Below are 20,132 nucleotides of genomic sequence, written 5' to 3' on the forward strand. Positions count from 1 at the left end.
TTAACTTATAATTTAATATTTATATTTAAAATTTTTTAATATAATATTTAATTTATAATTTTATTGATTAATATAGTACTTGAAAAATTATTTATTAATTGATGTAATTATTTTGAATTAATAAAAATGAATATTACATTAATTAATGCATTCGTAACTTAAATATTATATTAAAATTTTTTAAATTTTAAATATAATGATAATTAATTTTCTATAATTCATTCGAAATCATCGGTATCGTCAACCAAAAAAAAAACTAATATTAATCTTACAAGATAGTTTAATAGTTAAGAAGAATGTAAGGTAAAATATTACGGTCCTCTTTTCTATAAATAGTGTGGTTTATTTTTTCTTGATAAAATTTTTCTTTTTTAATTTAATTTAATTTTAAATATTTTATTAATTAAACTGTTAAAAGAATTCAAAAATATTTAATGAAAAGATTTTCAAATATATGTTTTATAAAATTTGTTTAATAAAATATTTAAAATATTAACAATCAAAATCGAAAAATATTGAATGTATGAGAATGATTGAGTAGATTTTTTTTTTTTTTGTATTAATTGGTTCAATTAAATGATAGATTAGTGTTCTAGGGTTTTTTTTTTTTAAATATAAAATGGAATGGAAACGACACGTTTTTTACGTGTTACTTCAAGTTAGCAAGTGCCATTGGATTCTCCTCGTATTCACAAGGCCTAGCGGGGCCAAAGCTATTACAACTTCTTTTTCTTTTACCGGAATAAAGAGTGAATTATGCCTTATTTTTAGGTTAGAATTCAATCTTTGATTATTTAAATTAAATTTCAATATTTTATTAACAGAATAGTGATCAAATAATTTTTTTTAACAAAGTTATACAAACATCGAAATATCTTATTATCATTTTAAATATTTAAAATCATTATTTTTTGCAAATAAATAGAATTTAATTTAAAATTATATAAACCTACATGTATATATAAATAATCACACTATAAGAAATTTGACATATAATGACACTAAAAAAAACATTGGTAAAATTCTAAAATCTGTTAATATAGCATCATAAATCCTATATTGACGGTCAAAATATATAATTCGAAGAATTTTTAACCATCAGTATATCTTTTATCGGTATAGGCTTATACTGATAGTTTTAAAGTGTCGAAATGGCTTATAGAGATATACCTATAGTTCAAGACTGTTAGTAAATGTATATCTGTTGGTATAATATCTGTTGTGTGTTCTACTTTATATCTTTTACGGACAGTTAACACTCATTAGTATAGATTTATATATTTTAAATTTTTTTGCCTACACCAATAATTAATACTCGTCAATAAAGACTTGTATGTTTTAAGGCATCAGTATAAATTTTAAGATGTCGATAAAAATTTTTTTTTTGAATTATATTTTAAATTATTAATATTAATTTATTTATAATCATAATATGATATGATTTCATATAAAGTAAAAATACACAAAAAGTAAAAATATTTAATAACATTTGAAATAAAATAACAACTAAATTGTTTTATAATCTACAAATTTAAAATAAGTCAAGAACTAACATCATTGTACCAAATCTAAAAAAAAAAAGAATATTAATATTTATGATTGAATGTCTACAAACATGGTGCTCGAAGTTTGCATCAAAGAATCCTTCCGGTGCTATTACTAATGGCTGAACTTCAAATCCTCTCTATATATGTTTTAAATAATGTTTTGAAGATTGTTCACATAAGATGCATATTGATTTACTGCAACTCTTGTTTCAATGCCGGAGCCACACAATTCATTTCCTAATAAGCTAGATTGTTATTTAAGAAATTTTTGTAAAAGTGAAGTAGGCATTAAAGTTTCAGAAAGAATGATTTTTTTGTGATGTTTTTATTCAATAGGCTTAAGGATAAGCTGTTTACTAGATCAAAAAAAGAAGCTCTTCCCTAGCTATATGTTCCATAGTCACATTTATTAAGAGGCCACTAATCCACAGTAGAACAGATGAAATTTTCATCTGTTTTTTTTATTAAAGCTGTTTCATTAACAAAAATAGTGCCGCTAATAACATTTTCAGGCCTTTCTCTACTTTTTAAGGTGATAAAGACTGAGTTTAGATTTATCCAATACAACAAAAAATATATTAAAAAAAAGCATGCTTGATGACACAAAATTGAAATGCAAAAAATGAAAAATATCTTTGAGAAATGATGAGAAATTTGATGCTTCAATTTTGATTTAGTTCTAAAACAAAATGGGTGCCGATGGGTTTAAGTTTGTAGAGTCAATGAGAAGTGGAAAGAGTTAATGGGAGGTGGAGATTAGGCTATGAGTACCGATGGGTGGAGAGAGTTGGTGGGAGGTGGAGATTAAGTATGTAGAATCGGTGGGAGGTGGAGGTAAAAAATGATTTAAATTCATAAGCTTGCCATTTTTTTTTGGATTATTCAAGGCATTTTTTGCCAGAAATGCCTTGAATAATCTTTACAAAAAATTCAATAGAATTATTCAAGATATTTTTGGTCAAAAACACCTTGAATAATCATTTTAATAAATTTTTATGAAGGATTATTAAAAGAGTTTTTGACCAAAAACGCCTTCAACAATCCTTTCTAAATTTGTTGAAAGGATTATTGAAAGCGTTTTTAGCAAAAACGCCTTCAATGATCATTTCTAAATTTTTTTCAGGGGATTATTGAAGGAGTTTTCATTAAAGGTATTTTTGGCTAAAAATGGCTTTAATAATCCCTTCTAAAATTTTTTGTATGGATTATTGAAAGCATTTTTGGTCAAAAATGCCTCCAATATTCACTCTTCAAAATTTTTTGAATAGATTATTGAAGGTTTTTTTGGCCAAAAATATATTCAATAATCCTATTTAATTTTTTGTAAGCTAATAGTTTTTTTTTATTTAAGCCTATACTGATGGTTACGTTAATAACCATTAGTATATAATATATTTATATTGACGGATAGTCATATATCGTCAGAAAAAATTTATTTATACCGACGGTTAAAAAAATGTTGGTATAAGAACGGTATATTCTGACGATATTAAAAAATTACTACTAAAAATCTCTTTTACTGACATAATTTAACCATCAATAAATTATCCACACAAAAAAATTTTTGTATGGATTATTGAAGGCGTTTTTAATTGAAAACGCCTTCAATAATCTCATTTAATTTTTTATAGACCAATAATTTTTTTGTTTTGAGCCTATACTAATATTACGTTAATAACCATCAGTATATAACATATTTATATTGACGGATAGTCATATACCATAAAAAAAAATTCATTTATATCGATGGTTAAATAAAATATTGGTATAAATATGATATATTTTGACGGTATTATAAATTTGTCAGTAAAAATCTCTTTTATTGATGAAATTTGACCGTTAATATAATCAAACATTAGTATATGAAAAATATTTTGTAATGTCACATAAGATGAAGATGTCACGAATTGAAAACTTTTAATTGGAAGTGATCGTAACTTTTAATTTCTATTTCAACATTTTATTGGTATATTTAATAATACTATTTATAATATTTTTTGGATATTTTACTTTTCATGAAAAATTGTTTATCAAATGTTTTGACTTTTATTAATTTTTTAATTAAAAATTTAAGTTTTATATTATGGTTTCATATATTGATTATATTATATGTATCATATATACCTTAAACATGTAAATTAAAAATATTAATTTATATAGTTACATAAATATTTAAATAAATAAAATTGATCCGTATGACACACATATCATAAATTTCTGCATTCAATGCTTCTTATTTACAATTTAATGGATAAGCAAATTGAGATTCTTCAAAAAAGACAATAAAGTTATTGAATAATACACTCATGAGTAATGACTTCAGTTTTACTCATTCATTTTACTCAAATTGAATAAAAAAAAGCAATTTTCAGTTCGATGCCTGGCATATGACATTTGAGAATGTCTTTAGAGCTCGAGTGCTTAATGTTTATAATATGTCTTTTGTATTTTTTTTTCATAAGATTTATTAAGGTGTCAATTGCTGCTTCTTCCTTCTCTTTTTTTTTTTTTATTTACTTTTTAAAAATATTTTAAAAATATATTACGTAATATCTAAAGCTCTTTTTCTTTTATATTTTAAAATTATTTTTTTATGATTTCTTTTATTTTTTTACATTAAAAATTATAAAATTTTAATTTTATAAAAAATTTTTAAAATTTAATATTAAATACATTAAAATAAAATTTTATTTTAATCTTTAAAAATCAATAACATATAAATAATTTTAGATGAAAAAAGTATTTAATATACAAAAAATATTATTATAAATAATATATAATAACAATTCTTTTTTTCATGCATTCGTTAAAAAAATTAAAATATTATATATATATATATATTTTTCATTCTTATATAGATTCCACATTGGACAACAGTAAGTCGTCTTTGCTCGTCTTTGATACGATCATCAAAGGATGTTAGGTATAGTAAATGCACGTTTCTTTATCTCCATCACATCCACTCATTTTCAATCACAATCGTGATGGATCTTGACAAATAATGAAACATCAACAAATGAAGAAAACTAAAATACGGCACCGTAAAATCCTATGGTTCTAGATTTTTTTTCTCCTTTAAGCTTTGTACGAACAAGAAACAACCATAGAAATTCATGCATGCTACAAAGTTAGAACCTAAATCTTTGGAAGTACTTATCGTTTGGATTAACAAGAATGTTCCATATTCGGTGAAAGTCACGTTAAGTTGTCCAAATCTGTTCAAAAACTAATCATTGATTTGACAAATTTTGAGGTGTTAAAAAGACAAAAGCAATAACAAGTTTGTTCATTACTGTTTCTATGGCTGCTCGCAGATTCCACACTGAAATTTTCTCATGTTTCATTAACCAACGACCAAGTCTACGACCACGTACATAACAATTTCCTCATCAAAACTTGGTAAAAATGAATTTAATTTTGTTGAAGAATAAATCTACATGTGGTTTGAGTAAAGGTCACATCCGACTTGTAAAGAAAAAAAGAAAAGATCAAATTTGGGATTCTAAAACACGTTTGGATATTTAAATACACGTTTGCAAGAAAAAGAAAATAAAGAATATCAAAAAATAACTTAGAATGCAAGAAAATGATGATACTTGCGTTGGGATTAGTTTCTTTCATATGGAGGTGGTCTAAAACTAAAGCTTATTCATCAAAGATTTTTTAGTCCTTTCATGTTTGGTTAAATCCTTATATGGCTAAAAAAAAAAAAATAAGAAAGTGTAACGACAAAATAAAGAAAAAAGGAAAAAAAAGATTTTGTATAGATTCGATCAAGTAATTTGATTGATATCAATTTGTTGTCTAATTAAGTTAAAATTTTATTAGTATATTTATTATTCATTATTCTTCAATCTGAATGGTAGAAATCGAATTTTAAGTTTTTTATTTATTGATTTTATGGGTATTTGTTAATTCTTAAATTTGCTAATATTTATTCAATTTTCTCTTGTAAGATTGTTTCTTTACCAAAATTTTTTAATCTTGAGATATTATGGTTGTGTACCTCTAGTTCTAGCTAGAAAGAACTTTGTATTCTCGTTATTTTAATAGTGAAAATTATTTGTTGCTACTATAGTTTTTATTGCTTGTTTTGGAGAGATTTTTTACGTAAATTACTTGTGTCTTTTTGTTTATAGTTTGGTGATTTATTTAATAGCTCTATTTATTTGATTCTTGTTAAATTCACACAAGAGAGGGATAATTTGATTTTTTTACTATGTAATATATTTGGTTTGAATATTATTTGAGATTATTTTATCCCATCAAAGTGGTATCAGAGCTCAGGCTATTTGATTTGTGCCTTATGTTGAATATGGAAGCCAATACAAGTAAAATGATTAATTTGAATGGTTCAAATTATCATGTGTGGAAAGGAAAGGTGAAAGACTTACTTTATTTGAAGGATTATTATTTGCCTATGTTTGCCACTGAAAAATCTGAAAATAAAATAGATGTGGAATGAAATTTGTTTAATCGACAAGTATGTGGTTATATTAAACAATAGGTAGATGATAATGTCTTGAATCATGTTAGTAGAGAAACACATGCATACACTCTTTGAAGCACGCTTGAGGAGTTGTATACTCGAAAACTGAGAATAACAAACTATTTTTTTAAATTAAATTGTTGATGAGTTTGAAATATCAAGATTGAACTTCTATGACAGATCACTTGAATGCATATCAATGTATTATTAATCAGTTGACTAGCATGAATATCAAGTTTGAAGATGAGATACATGGTTTATGGCTTTGGTACACTGTCAGACTTGTAGGAGACGTTTAGAACAACGTTATCTAACTCAGCTCCAAATGGTATTATTACTATAGATTTGGCTAAGAATGGTGTTTTGAATAAACAAATGAGAAGAAAGTCACATGGTTCCTCTTCACAATCTGAGATCTTAGTCACAAAATAAAAAAAAAAAGTAAAGGTTCAAAAAATAGAGATAGAAGTAAGAGTAAGTCCAATAAATTTGCCAATGTTGAGTGTCATTATAATGGTCTGAAAGGGCATATAAGAAAATATTATCGAAAGTTGCAAAAAAGACAATAATAGTGACAAAGATAAGGAAAAGAAGAATAGTGATGGTAATGATGCTAATAAAGTTGTTACTGTCATAAATGACTTCTTTGTTGTATATGATAATGATGTTGTTAATCTTACATGTCATGAGACTAGTTGGGTGATTGATACTGGTGCCATAATTCATGCTATATTTTGTAAAGACCACTTTGTATATTACACATCTGGTGATTTTGATAGTGTTAGAATAAGTAATTAGGGCTCAACTAAAGCCATTAGTATAGAGATTTGTTCTTGGAGACCAATAATGGCACTACATTGATCTTGAAAAATGTTAAACATATTCTCGATATTTGCATGAATTTGATTTCTACAAGAAAGCTTAATAATAAAGGTTTTTGCCACACTTTTTGTAATTGTCAATGGAAGCTTACTAAAGGTTCTATGGTTGTAGCTAGGGGTATAAAGCGCTCCTCATTGTATTTAATGTAGGCTAAGGTATTTGATTCCATTATCAATGTAGTAGATAATGATGATACAATTAAGTTTTGGTACAAGCGACTTAGTCATATAAACAATAAGGGTTTAAAGGTTTTGGCCAAGAAAATTTTTTTTTCTGGAGTGAAGAATGCATCCTTGAATAAGTGTAATCATTGCTTGGTAAGGAAATAAACTAAAGTTGCATTTAAGACATCCTCTCCATCAAGAAAGCTAGGTATATTTGATTTAGTATATTTTAATGTTTGTGGTCCTATGAAAACAAAAATACTTGATGATTTCATATATTTTATGACTTTTATAGATGATCATTTAAGAAAGATATAGGCTTATACCTTAAAATCAAAAGACTAAGTGTTAGATTTATTTAAACAATTTCATGCTTTATTTGAAAGATAAATAGGATTGAAATTAAAATGTATAAGGACTAGAAATTGGGATGAGTACAATGGATTTTTTGATGAGTATTGCAGACAGCAAGGTATTAGACATCAAAAGTCACCTCTTAAACTCCTTAGTTGAATAGGTTAGTTGAGAAGATAAACATGACGTTAATGAAAAAAGTGAGATGTTTGCTTTCACAAGTATAATTATCAAAATCTTTTTGGGGTGAGACTTTGAATATAATTATACATATTTTAAATCACTTAACATGCGTTCTTCTAGATTTTGATGTTCTAGATAGAGTTTGATTTGGCAAGGATGTGTCTTATTATCATTTACGCACCTTTGGATGTAAGACTTTTATTTATATTCCTAAAGATGAGAGGTCCAAGCTTGATGTCAAGAGTAAACAATGTGTGTTCCTTGGTTATAGCAAAGATGAGTTTTGCTATAAGTTTTATGTTCTGATGCAGAAAAAATTTATGAGAAGTAGGGATGTTATTTTTGTTAAAGATTAGACCATACAAGATATTTAAAAGATTGATACATTAATTCCATGATGTAGTGATGATTTGGTTGACTTGGATCTAGTTTTTCTAACATATATGCCTCTAGGTTAAAAATGTCGAGGATAACCAATATAATACAGGTGATGTTGATACCAGTTCTACACAGGTTAAGGTGGGTGATGACACTCATAAATAGTCACTAGTATCAGAGGTTCAATAAGAGGTTTTACCAGAAGTTTCACTCATGAGGTTTACTAGAGATTAACAACCTTTCACATGGTATTCTATTGATGAATATGTGTTACTAATTGATGAAAGAAAACTTGAATGTTATGTAGAAGCCATGAAGATGAACACAAGAAAGAGTGGGTTGATGCCATGTAGATAAGATAGAGTCTTTGCATGAGAATAATACTTTTAAATTGGTAAAGTTGTCTAAGAGAAAAAGAGCTTTGAATAACAAATAGGTATATAGAGTGAAACAAGAAGAACACACTTCACAGCCATGTTTCAAAGCTAGATTGGTTGTTAAGGGATTCAATCAAAAGAAAGGTATTGACTTTCATGAAATATTTTCTCCCGTTGTTTAGATGTCATTTATTCATGTGATTATGGGTTTAACAGCTAGTCTTGATTTGGAGATTAAGCAGATAGATGTCAAAACTACTTTTTTCTATGGTGACTTGAACAAAGAGATTTACATAGACCAGCCAGAAGGTTTTATAATAAAAGAAAAAAAAGATTTTATGTGCAAGCTAAAGAAAAATCTTTATGGATTGAAGCAAGTATCGAGACAACGGTATAAGAAGTTTGAGTCAGTTATGGTAGTTATGGGTAAGCAAGGCTACCGAAAAACTACCTTTGACCATTGTGTGTTTATGCAAAAATTCTCTAATGATGATTTTATCATATTATTACTTTATGTTGATGACATATTTATTGTTGGTAAGAATACTTCTAGAATTGATCAATTAAAGAAGCAATTGAGTGGATCTTTTACTATTAAGGACTTGGGGCTAGCATAGTAAATTCTTGAAATTCAAATTTATTGAGACAGAGCAGCCAAGAAATTATATATGTCACAGAAGCACTATATTAAAAGAGTGCTTGAAAGGTTCAATATGAATTAAGCTAAAGTGATTAGCTCTCATATTATTACACATTTTAAGCTAAGTATTAATTAGAGCTCTTCTACAATTAAAGAGAAAGAAGACATGAGAAGAGTTTCGTATGTTTCAGTAGTAAGAAGTTTGATGTATACATTAATGTGTACCAAGCCAGACATAGCCCATGTAATTGGTGTTGTTAGTCTCTTTTTGTTAAATCCAGGAAGAAGGCATTGGAATGCAATTAAGCAAATCATGAGATATCTATAAGGCATTTCCAACTTGAGACTCACTTTTAGAAATGAAAAACCAGTGCTAGTTGGCTACATTGATTCAAATATGACAGGAGATATTGATTCTCGAAAGTCTACTTTGGGTTATTTAATTACATTCTCAGATGGGGTTGTATATTAGCAAATAGACTATAGAAATGCGTTACACTATTTACAGCAGAGGTTGAGTATGTTGCAACCACTGAAGCATATAAGAAGTTATTATGGATGAAAAAGTTCATAAAGAAACTCGGTTTCAAGCAACAATGCTATGTAATATTTTGTGACAATCAAAGCGTAATATAACTTGGTAAGAATTCTACTTTGCATTCAAAATCAAAGCATATTGATGTGAGGTACCATTGGTTAAGAGATGCTCTCAATGATAACTTGTTTTAGCTAGAAAAGATTCACACCGATCACAATGATTCTGATATGTTAACAAAGACACTACTAAGCGAAAAGTTTGAAGTTTGTCGTTCGATCGTCGGAATGGTGATTCCCTCCATATAGTTGAAAAAAAAAAAGAGATTTGTTGGGCTTAGTTTCCTCTATATAAAGGTGGCATAAAACTAAAGCCTATTCACCAATGACTTTTTAGTCCTTTTATGCTTGGTTATAGGGTTTTAAACACTTATATGATTAAAACAAGAAACAAGAATGTGAAGACAAAATAGAGAAAAAAAGGGAGAAAAAGGGTTTTGTGCAGTTCTGATCAAATAGTTTGATCAAGGTCAATCCGTTATCCAATTAAACTGAAATTTTATCAGTGTATTTATGACTCATTATTCTTCAGTCTGAATAGTTGAGATCAGGTTTTAAGCCTTTTACCTACTAATTTTGTGTGTATTTATTAATCTATAAATTTATTAAGACTTCTTTAATTTTTTCTTGCAAGATTGTTTCTTTACCAAAATTGTTTAATCTTGAGATATTGTAATTGTATACCTCTAGTTTTAGCTACAGAGAACTTTGTATTCTTATTATTTTGATAATAAAGATTATTTGTTGCTACTCGTAATTTTTACTTTTCATTTTAGGAAAGTTTTTCATATAAATTACTTATATCCTTGTGCTTGTAATTTGATGATTTATTAATTAGTTCTATTTATTTGATTTTTGTTAGATTTACACAAAAAATAAATAATTTAATTTTTTTACTATGTAATATTTTTAATATTATTTGAAATTATTTTATTTTATCAATTCGATCTTTCAACTTGTACTATTTGTGCATAATAAAACCAAACGTAACACAAATTTATTTGACTACAACAAATAATGTACAAGTGACGATGTTCTAAAAGCCGAGAAAGAATTGTATAAAATTATTATGCCGCGTCAGTATATCTCATCCTATTCATTAAAAGTCATGCCTTCAATTAGGGTTAGCAAATATATTCAAAACCGACGGATCAAAATCTCAAATAGAGTTGAAAAAAAATATGAAGTAGCATTAGATTAATAAAATAAAATATAAATTGATGTGGCATACAGTTCGTACAATGTTTTTCTTTAAAAGCTTGTATGGATTATTCTTCCTGTATGAGTTTGCGGGGGCTCTAGTTTATTTTCATCCTCTTTACTTTGGAAATTGGACCTAACAAATTTGACCGTCTAGAATAACGTAAGGGGATAAGAGACTAAGAGTCTGAGAAAAAAGACAAAAAGAAGAAAGAAGAAAGAAGAAATGGACGTAAAGAACGTTTGCCTAAATTCCCTACATCATCCACGTTGTCAATTCATCACGCACACATGTAATAGAATCCCTCCCACGTGCTGATCCCATCCAATCCAAAGGTCGTTAAACTCCCACGTCGCGTCCCCATTTCCCATCACCGGCATTTCCTCCTTAATTATTAAGTTACAGTTCGCCAAATGTCCACGCGCTCCTTCCCTTCTTACGTCTCCCATTTTCCCTCTTTTGCAAATCTGCCCTTTGCTTTTTCTTTAGAGTTCGGAATAACACTTGCAACATAGAAAACAAAATTAAAGAGAAAAATGGTGAAGCCGAGAAGGGAGAGGGATGACGCCCTTAATAATAACAGTAACGGTCGTTACAAAGGTGTACGGATGAGGAAGTGGGGAAAATGGGTAGCGGAAGTACGTCAACCGAACAGCAGGGGCAGAATATGGTTGGGTTCTTACAAGACAGCAGAAGAAGCTGCCAGAGCTTACGACGCTGCAGTTTTTTGTCTGCGCGGGGCTTCGGGAAAGCTTAATTTTCCGGACAATCCTCCGGATATAGCGGACGCCAGTGAGATGACGCCTGCCCAAATCCAGGAAGTGGCTTTCAGGCACGCGCGTAGAGTTACTGAAGAAGCGGAAGTGACGGCTGCGGCTAGGAATTCTTACCCAGAGTGTTGTTTTGGCGGTGAGAGTGTTGGAGACCGGTCAGGTGGAGCTTATTATCCTTCGACTGGTGCTTGGAATTTCTAGTTCTTCAAGTTTCCTTTCTTTTCTCCTCTTTTAGAAACATTAGTTGAAACTGGTTATTCCAAGGTCCCCTGTTAGTGTTATAAGCAAATTTTGATTGGTGAAGATTTGCTAGAAGAAAGAAAAAAAAAATTGTATCTGAGAAAGTTCTATCATGAAGCTGTGTTTTATTGAAATTGCCATATGAAATGCATAATCATTCTTTGTTTTCCTTTTTTCTTCTACACATTATCATCGATAGATATTTCTTTGTTATCAATAAGCTTGAACCATTAGCCACTTGGCGAAATTGCTGTTGTCCGTTAGTCCATTTGTAACTTGTGACATGGTGACTTCCAATACAAGACAATGGGATTCAAAGCAATCAGAACCAAGATTTGTTGAACTGCCGAACAAGTTTCCTGTTTTTGAGTTAGAAAGTAAGAAGAATATTTGATTGTGAATGTTAAACGACCTTTTTCATTGCGGCTTGACTTTGAGTAGCTTGGACAGTCCCCATCTTGAGGTAACCGCAAGATCTATTGGGATTGCCAAAGCTTGCAAATTGGATTATTGAGATACTATTCCCACCTTGGCATGCCAATTTCAATGAAAATTCTCGGTTTGTTTTCCCACGTACAGTTCCAACCCTGATTGTCTGGATTGAAACCTGGAAATGATCCATATCTCCAACCACTTCTTCAAGCAAAATCAACGTGCAGTACAATAAATCTTACGTATAGTGACCCTTAAAAAAAATTGGTAAAACCTCAAAATTCATCAATATAGTATCATAAACTATACACCGATGATTAAAATATATATTTCAATGAATTTTTAACCATCAGTATATCTTTTGTTGGTATAAACCTATACCGAGAGTTTTTAAGATGTTGAAATAGTTCACAAAAATATACCTACGGTCCAAGACTGTTAGTAAATGTATATTTATTGGTATAACATATGTTATATTTTTCACTATTATACCTTTTATCGATGATTAACACCTGTCAGTATAGACTCGTATGTTTTAATTTTTCTTGCTTATACCAATGGTTAATCCTCGTCAGTATAAACTTATAATTTTTTTACCTATACTGACACTTAAAGCCCGTCAGTATAGATTTGTATGTTTTAATTTTCTCACCTATACCAACGACTAGCGCCCGTCAGTATAGACTTATATATTTTAATTTTTCTTACCTATACCGACAGTTAATGCTTGTTAGTATAGATTTATAATTTTTCTTACCTATACTGATGCTCAGCATCCGTCAGTATGGACTTGTATTTTTTTAATTTTCTTACTTATACCAATGGTTAAAGACTGTTAGTATAGAATTATATGCTTTAATTTTCTTACTTATATTGACGGTTAGAGATTGTCAGATAGACTTATATATTTTAATTTTTTATCATATTTTATTGACAATTGGTGACTATTAGTATCGCTTGAAATATTTCAATGATTAAGTGCATCAGTATAAATGTTAAGACGTTGATAAATTTTTAAAAAAATTATATTTTTAATTATTAATATTAATATATTTATAATCATAATATGATTTGTTTTCATATAAACAAAAAAAAAATGCAATAAAGTAAAAGATATTTAATAACATTAAAACTACAAGTAAATTACTTATAATCCACAAACTTAGTATAAACAAAAAACTAAAATCATTGTACCAAGTCTAATAAAACAAACATCGATAAAACAAATATAGATAAAGAGTTACACCACCTCACCCTTAAAAATACAATCATAAGTTTGCATCACCAGATACCTAAAGGCCTTTTGATTACCTTAGAACTTCAATAGAACTCTAAACAAGATAATCTTAAAAAATTTGTATATAAACAAACAATTGTAAAACCACCTCAATAAGAAAAAACATACATGCACCTATTACAAGCCCTTTTCAAAATCAAAATATTTTAATTCATTCAAAATATCACAAGTCTTAAAAAAGTTAACAAGTGTAGCTACATAATATAACTAACAAGCTCAATAAACCCAACTTACTAACAGTAGTTAATATACCAATCAAATATCACAAAACACAACAACCTTATTTCAACAAAGTGTATAATATCCAAAACAAAACCAAATCCCCCTACAAACATAATGCTCAGAGTAAATAAATAACTTCCTAAAATAAATGATCCTATCATAGATATCTACAAACAAGCATCTGTATAGCATAAAGAAATCCAATTAGAATTCTTGTAAATTATCTTATTTATATAAAAGTAACAAGATAATCATCCATTCATATATCAGTAGAAATAATTTTATAAACATCTTATTCATTCATATATACAAAAGGTAATCATCCATTTATGTACCAGCAAAAATAATTTTATAAACATCATATTCATTAATGTAATGCATGAATGAACAAGAAATAACCTAATTTGCATATATAATCTCCTCATTCTTTTAGTTTAATTTTAAATAATAACTTAATGAAACCAACCTAAAATTATTTCAGTTAACAGAACTATCATTAAATAAATATTTTCACTATAATATTCAAGTTTACAACTACAAAGCATGCTTACATCATAAGGAAGCCTTTTTAAAAGAAAAAAAAAAGGTAAAAAAGCTTTCTCAAAGGAAAAAGAACGGGTTTTAAATCATAGTGTAATTCAATGGTTATGGCAAAGACAATAGGTAATGTTTCAAGAACACAATTACATGATTCAAAACTTAGATTCAAAATTAATTTTGGCATTCTATCTAAGAAAAAAGTATCAAGCAAAACATTTGCACATATTTATCATGTGATGACTAGTTTACCATTTTTATTTTGATTAGGTTGATAACTTGAATTTGAAGAATGATTGTTTTCATGTGTGATTTTTGGAGCACTATTAGCATCAGAAACCTAAAAATAATTCAAAAAATTTTCAATGAAGTTTAAGATTCATGAGTAAAATGACAATTTACATATATATAAATTAAAATAGATGTTATATATATCTCTCTATTCATCATGTGAGTAACAGTATTCAAGATATCTATATTTTTATTGAAAAATTATTTTTTAAGTATCGATAAGACAATAATTAAAGTTTCTTTTAAGTTTTTAATTTTAACCTTCAACTCTTATACCTCTTTTTTACGCTGAACTAATTTAAAAGATGAAAGACCATATTTTTAGATGACGTAGATATTATACCCATGCAATGAACATGCCATTTTCTCTTTGGTCCTTTAACTTTTGAATAAACATCATCTTTCTATGAACTCCCTTCAGAATTTTGAGCACTATTTTCGCTCAAACCTTGTTTCATGAGTTTCTAAATTTGTAAACAAATATTTTAGTATAAAGAAACTAAACATAAGTAAAAACAAGTAATAACTAAATTAAATACCACAATTTCTGTTGTCTTGTCATTTATAACACTTCTTCTTTACGTGTATGAGAAAGAATACACACATCAGCATGTGATAGTGGAATTTCATTAGTTTCTTGTTTCTACAAAGGTATCACATTAATTATTGTAATGAGAAAATCACATATATAAAAAGTAAACTTCATATTTATTTAACTGAGTACAACAAGAAAAATTAATATATGTACCAAAGTTTGAATGATCTTCGAGAATGATTTTATTCTTGTGCAATACGGCTTATCTAATTTTGAGCGATTTGTTTTGTTTATCTCACTTTGTTTTTTTAAATAAATGAATAAGAAAAGATATATTATAATAACTTTATAATTATTATCATAGTATTAAAATAAAGTGAATCATATATATTGTAAACATTTACCTTTGCTTTATTAGTCAACCAATCTACAGCAAGAAATAGGAATTGACTTTTGTCTACCGGAGAATCATCAATCTTTGTAGCCATTTTCTCTTATATCTTTGTTTATTATAAAATTTAGATTTCAATTTGCTTTTCCATTGCCTCTACTTAGCACCCATGTTTTTTACTGCCCAAGATTTATTTTTTGAAATATTTCTTCATCAACGAGCTCATTAGAATCATATTTGTGAAATTCAAACTTCAACTACAATTTGAAAGAGGTAATTGGAAAGAAAATGTCAATATATATTATAAGAATTGCTACTATTAACTAGAAACTAAAAGATTATTGTCATGGCATTAGCTAGCAACTAAAATATTATCGTATTGATACCTCTAATGTTTTTCATATTTCTTCTTTTTTATCATCTGACATTTTATGCCAATTTGTATAATTAATTGGCACAAAGCTAGGCATTCTCACTATGCTGCCAATGAATCGAGTTAAAGAGCAAGATTCATCACTGATAAGTATAGTATCATCATTAACCTTAACAACAACATGCTTCTCTTCTTCCAAATTCCAAATATCAGCCATACGTGTAGGACCTCGAGATTTTTTATGTCGAACATTTTTTACGTAGAAAAATTGCATGTAAAGAAAGTAATTAAATTCATTAAAAAAAGTAATTGTATAACATTATAATACATAAAGAATTGTACTAAAGAATATAGTACTTCTATACCTGAATTATGTTCAACTTGTTCATCTTGATCTTCATTATTGTAGATTAAAAAATTGGTTCTTGAGATTCTTATGGAAGCTCATGTTGTGAAGCTTCTAGATCTACAGGCACATGTTGTTCTTCAGATTGTGCTTGTAATTGAGAACTACAGGCACGATTTATCTTAGTGATATTCAATCGTCTACGCTTTGTCATCTTAAGTCCAATAATACACAATATATACTAAGACAATATAAAAGAGAACTTAATAGTGGCAAACCATATAAAGTACTAAGTACAATTTAATATATTACATAATCACACAAAATTAAGTAATTCAAGCGAGCAACACAAAAACAAAATAATAGTGAACTATATCATATATTGCAAAACCTTAACAATAATTTAAACTATTACATAAAATTAAAAAATGTCCTCATCATTATATTCATCTATGGGACCTTCTTCTACATGCTCATTTTTTATCTCTAATGTGACCTATATTTCTTCATTATCAACTTCACTTCTAACCCAATTTGAAGTCTTATATGTGTCATCAAATTCAACATAGATTTCTTCATTCTCTTGTTCTTTATATAAGGATGATTCATCACTCATATCAAATACATTTACAAGTTTTGTATGCTTGACAAGAACCCAACCATTATGTTTTTCATCCTTAACATAAAAACTTTCTTAACTTGTGATGCCAAGATAAAAAGATCATGAACCAAATTAGTTTCACTATGAGCTAGATGTGAAAAATTTATAAGAGTGAAACCAAATTTAACCTTCTTGCAACCTCTATTTATATCAATCTAATCACATTTAAATAACATAACTTTTAATCTACCAATATAATTCAACTAAATGATATTTTTTAAAACTCCATAATAGTTAGCTTCCCTCTCAATAGGTTGTGCATCTCTTGTACTTGCATAACTTATCATTTTGGTTGTTACAACAACACCACTGTTTTGAGTTTTCAAGTATCTCTCACGTGCCTTGGTATGAAATATAAAACCATTAACGATATAACCAGTATATTTTTTAACAGTATCAATTAGACCATGAGCAAGCCATCTAAGTTGATCTGTAGCATTTGTATCTCTTTGTTCATCCAAATTGGTAACCTATCCAATTTCATATTTGGTTAAAATAATAATCTAACTATAAAAACTTTAATTACATATTTCAAACCATGATGTTGACTTACATGATCACGAAAATAATCATAAAAAATTTCACTTTACAACTTTTTTATCTCATATAGCGTAAGCCGAGGAGATCGATTACGCCTTTTAATAAATTACTTATATTTTTTACATGAAAAAAAATTCTTATAAGACTATATAATATACTACAAAAAAATTATCAAGTATAATATACATGTAGATAAGTGTTCTTACTTTATAAAATGAGCAACCTTATTAGAATTAAATAGCACATATCGATGTGCTTGAACAAAAGTTATAGCTGTAAGTACAATTCATGAGACCATTTTACACTTGTTAACATTAAAATCTTTATATTTTAATGTACCTAATGATCTTCTTATAGTAGAAAAAATGGATATTTTTTCCTCTACAAAGGGATTCTTATCCTCATTTCAGATGTGTCGATTAAAAATAGTTTTTATCCTATTAGAGTATCTTGAACAAAAAATTATGCATTCATTTGCTAAGTACCCTTATGCAATTAAACCTTCAGGACAAGTTCTATTGTGCACATATGATTTAAGAGTAAAAAGAAATATATATAAATAGAAGTTCAATAGAAAATATCATTACCAAACATCCTAGTTAAAATTTAAGTAAAAAAATCTATAACACTTTAAGATGTACCTTTTAATAGGATACATCCACTGATAAATGACTGTACCAGTAATTTTTGTTTCATTTGTCAAATGGATAATTAAATGTACCATTATTATGAAATAAGATAGAGAAAAAATCTTTTTTATTTCACATAAAATTGATGCAGCTCAAGACTCAAGTAATTCAAGCTTATGTTCTTCGAGAACTTTAAAACAAAGTTTTTTAAAAAAATATGCACAAATCAATAAGAACCAAGCACACATTATCAAATAAAGACCATCGTATTACTATAAGAAGAAACTCTTGCATTAAGAGATGACAATCATAACTTTTGACTCATATTAGCTTTCGTTATTTAAGTTACACACAACATAAGATATTTGAAGAATATTCATCTAGAGTTTTCATTTCCTTAAGAATCTTAAAAAAAAAAATTTTCAATTAAGCTCATTTGATATAAAGCTTGAGACAAGTATTGGGTGTTAGTGCCAAGATGAGTCTTTGGATGAAGAACACTTTTTATACCCATTTCTATAGGGTCAAGTCATTTTTTATAGTTATCCTTTTACTTCCCTTCTTGCCCAATCAATGTACCAAGAATGTTATCATAAACATTATTTTCTAAATGCATCACATCAAGATTTTGACACAATAAAAAATGTTTTCAATAAGGTAATGTGAACAAAATGATCTTTTTCTTTCATGGCCTATCTTCATTACCATTTCATTGTTTCAACTATCTTAATACTTCACTCCTGAATGGTGGTGAATGAGTACTTCTAAATTTTTTAGTCCTATCAAATGAGTTTTTATCATTTCAAAATCAATAACGTTTAAGGGCATATGTAACAATACTTTTTATAATGTTTTAATCACTTATATGCAGTATCAAATCCATAGCAAGGACATGCGTACTCTTCTCTAGTACTCCATCTAGATAAATTGACATATGCAGGGAAGTCATTAATGGTCTAAATTAATGCTAAATGTAGTTGAAAGTTTTAATTTTTTGAGGCAAGTCGGAACACCAACTTCCCAAAGTTTCTGCAACTCTCTAGCAAAGGTTGCTGTTATATATCTATATTATTTTTAGGACCTTTTAGACTAGGAATAAGTAGGGAATAAAGTTTGGTTGTTTCATGCAAATCCATAAAGGCAAGTTATAAAGTATTAATATAATAGACCAAGTATGATGTGTCACACTCATAATTTTAAAAAGGGTTAAAGACATTAGAAGTCAATCCCAAGCGAATATTACGAGGGTCAAAGAAAAACTCAAGATATTGAGAATCTAATTCTTTTCAAGCAAGAGAATCTACAAGATGTCTTACACGTCCATCTTTAGTACGTTTAAATTCATGCCAAGTCATCAAGGGAGCAATTTTTTAAGACATAAATAACCTTTGTAGTCTTGTAATTAAAAGAAATCAATGTAAATCTTAGCAACTTTTTTTTCTAACACTATATCTTGGAGATCACTTTATGCATCATTCAAGCTCTTTTTTCACCTAGGAGCATAACATTTTGAACATATTTCTTCATTTGTCTTATCTTTTCAAAACAACATGTAATCATTGAAACAAGCATGAATTTTTTCATATCCCAAACTTAAGGCAGAAATCATCTTTTTCAATTCTTGATAAAACCCTGGCAATGTATTACCCTCTAATAGAGCAAGTTTTAAAACCTCTAACAATGTATTGAAAGATATATTTGTCCAACCATTAAAACACTTATGCTATATTTGGATAAATATTAATAAAAGAAAGGAAAAGAAAAGAAAAGAAAGTTTTTTAAAGGAAAGGAAATGATATATGTAACATTTATTTGGATAATTAAAATTAATAAAGGAAAAGAAAGGAAAGGAAAGGAAAGGAAAGGAAAGAAATTCTAATAATCATTGTTTGGATATAGAGTGAAAAAGAAAGAAAATGATTTATTATAATAATTTTTTTCAATTATAACCTTTCATTGCCTATTATTTTAGAACATTCCTGAACTATGATATTTTTGCTATCTTGTCTAGCCTCACAATTACTGCTATATCAATGGTTTTTAATCAAGTGAAATA

At 27.9% G+C, this 20,132-nt stretch overlaps 1 pseudogene across 1 annotated transcript; it reads left to right on the top strand.

The window, feature by feature from the left end:
- Nucleotides 1-10,937: 10,937 nt before the first annotated feature.
- On the top strand, nt 10,938-11,991 carry LOC111304158 (ethylene-responsive transcription factor ERF018 pseudogene; annotated as a pseudogene). Its single transcript, XR_016326888.1, has one exon. The product of XR_016326888.1 is annotated as an ethylene-responsive transcription factor ERF018 pseudogene (transcript).
- Nucleotides 11,992-20,132: the final 8,141 nt, after the last annotated feature.

This window comes from Durio zibethinus, chromosome 13 (assembly GCF_047325235.1).
Source record: "Durio zibethinus cultivar Kanyao isolate XHJ-2024 chromosome 13, ASM4732523v1, whole genome shotgun sequence".
NCBI classification, from domain to species: domain Eukaryota; kingdom Viridiplantae; phylum Streptophyta; class Magnoliopsida; order Malvales; family Malvaceae; genus Durio; species Durio zibethinus.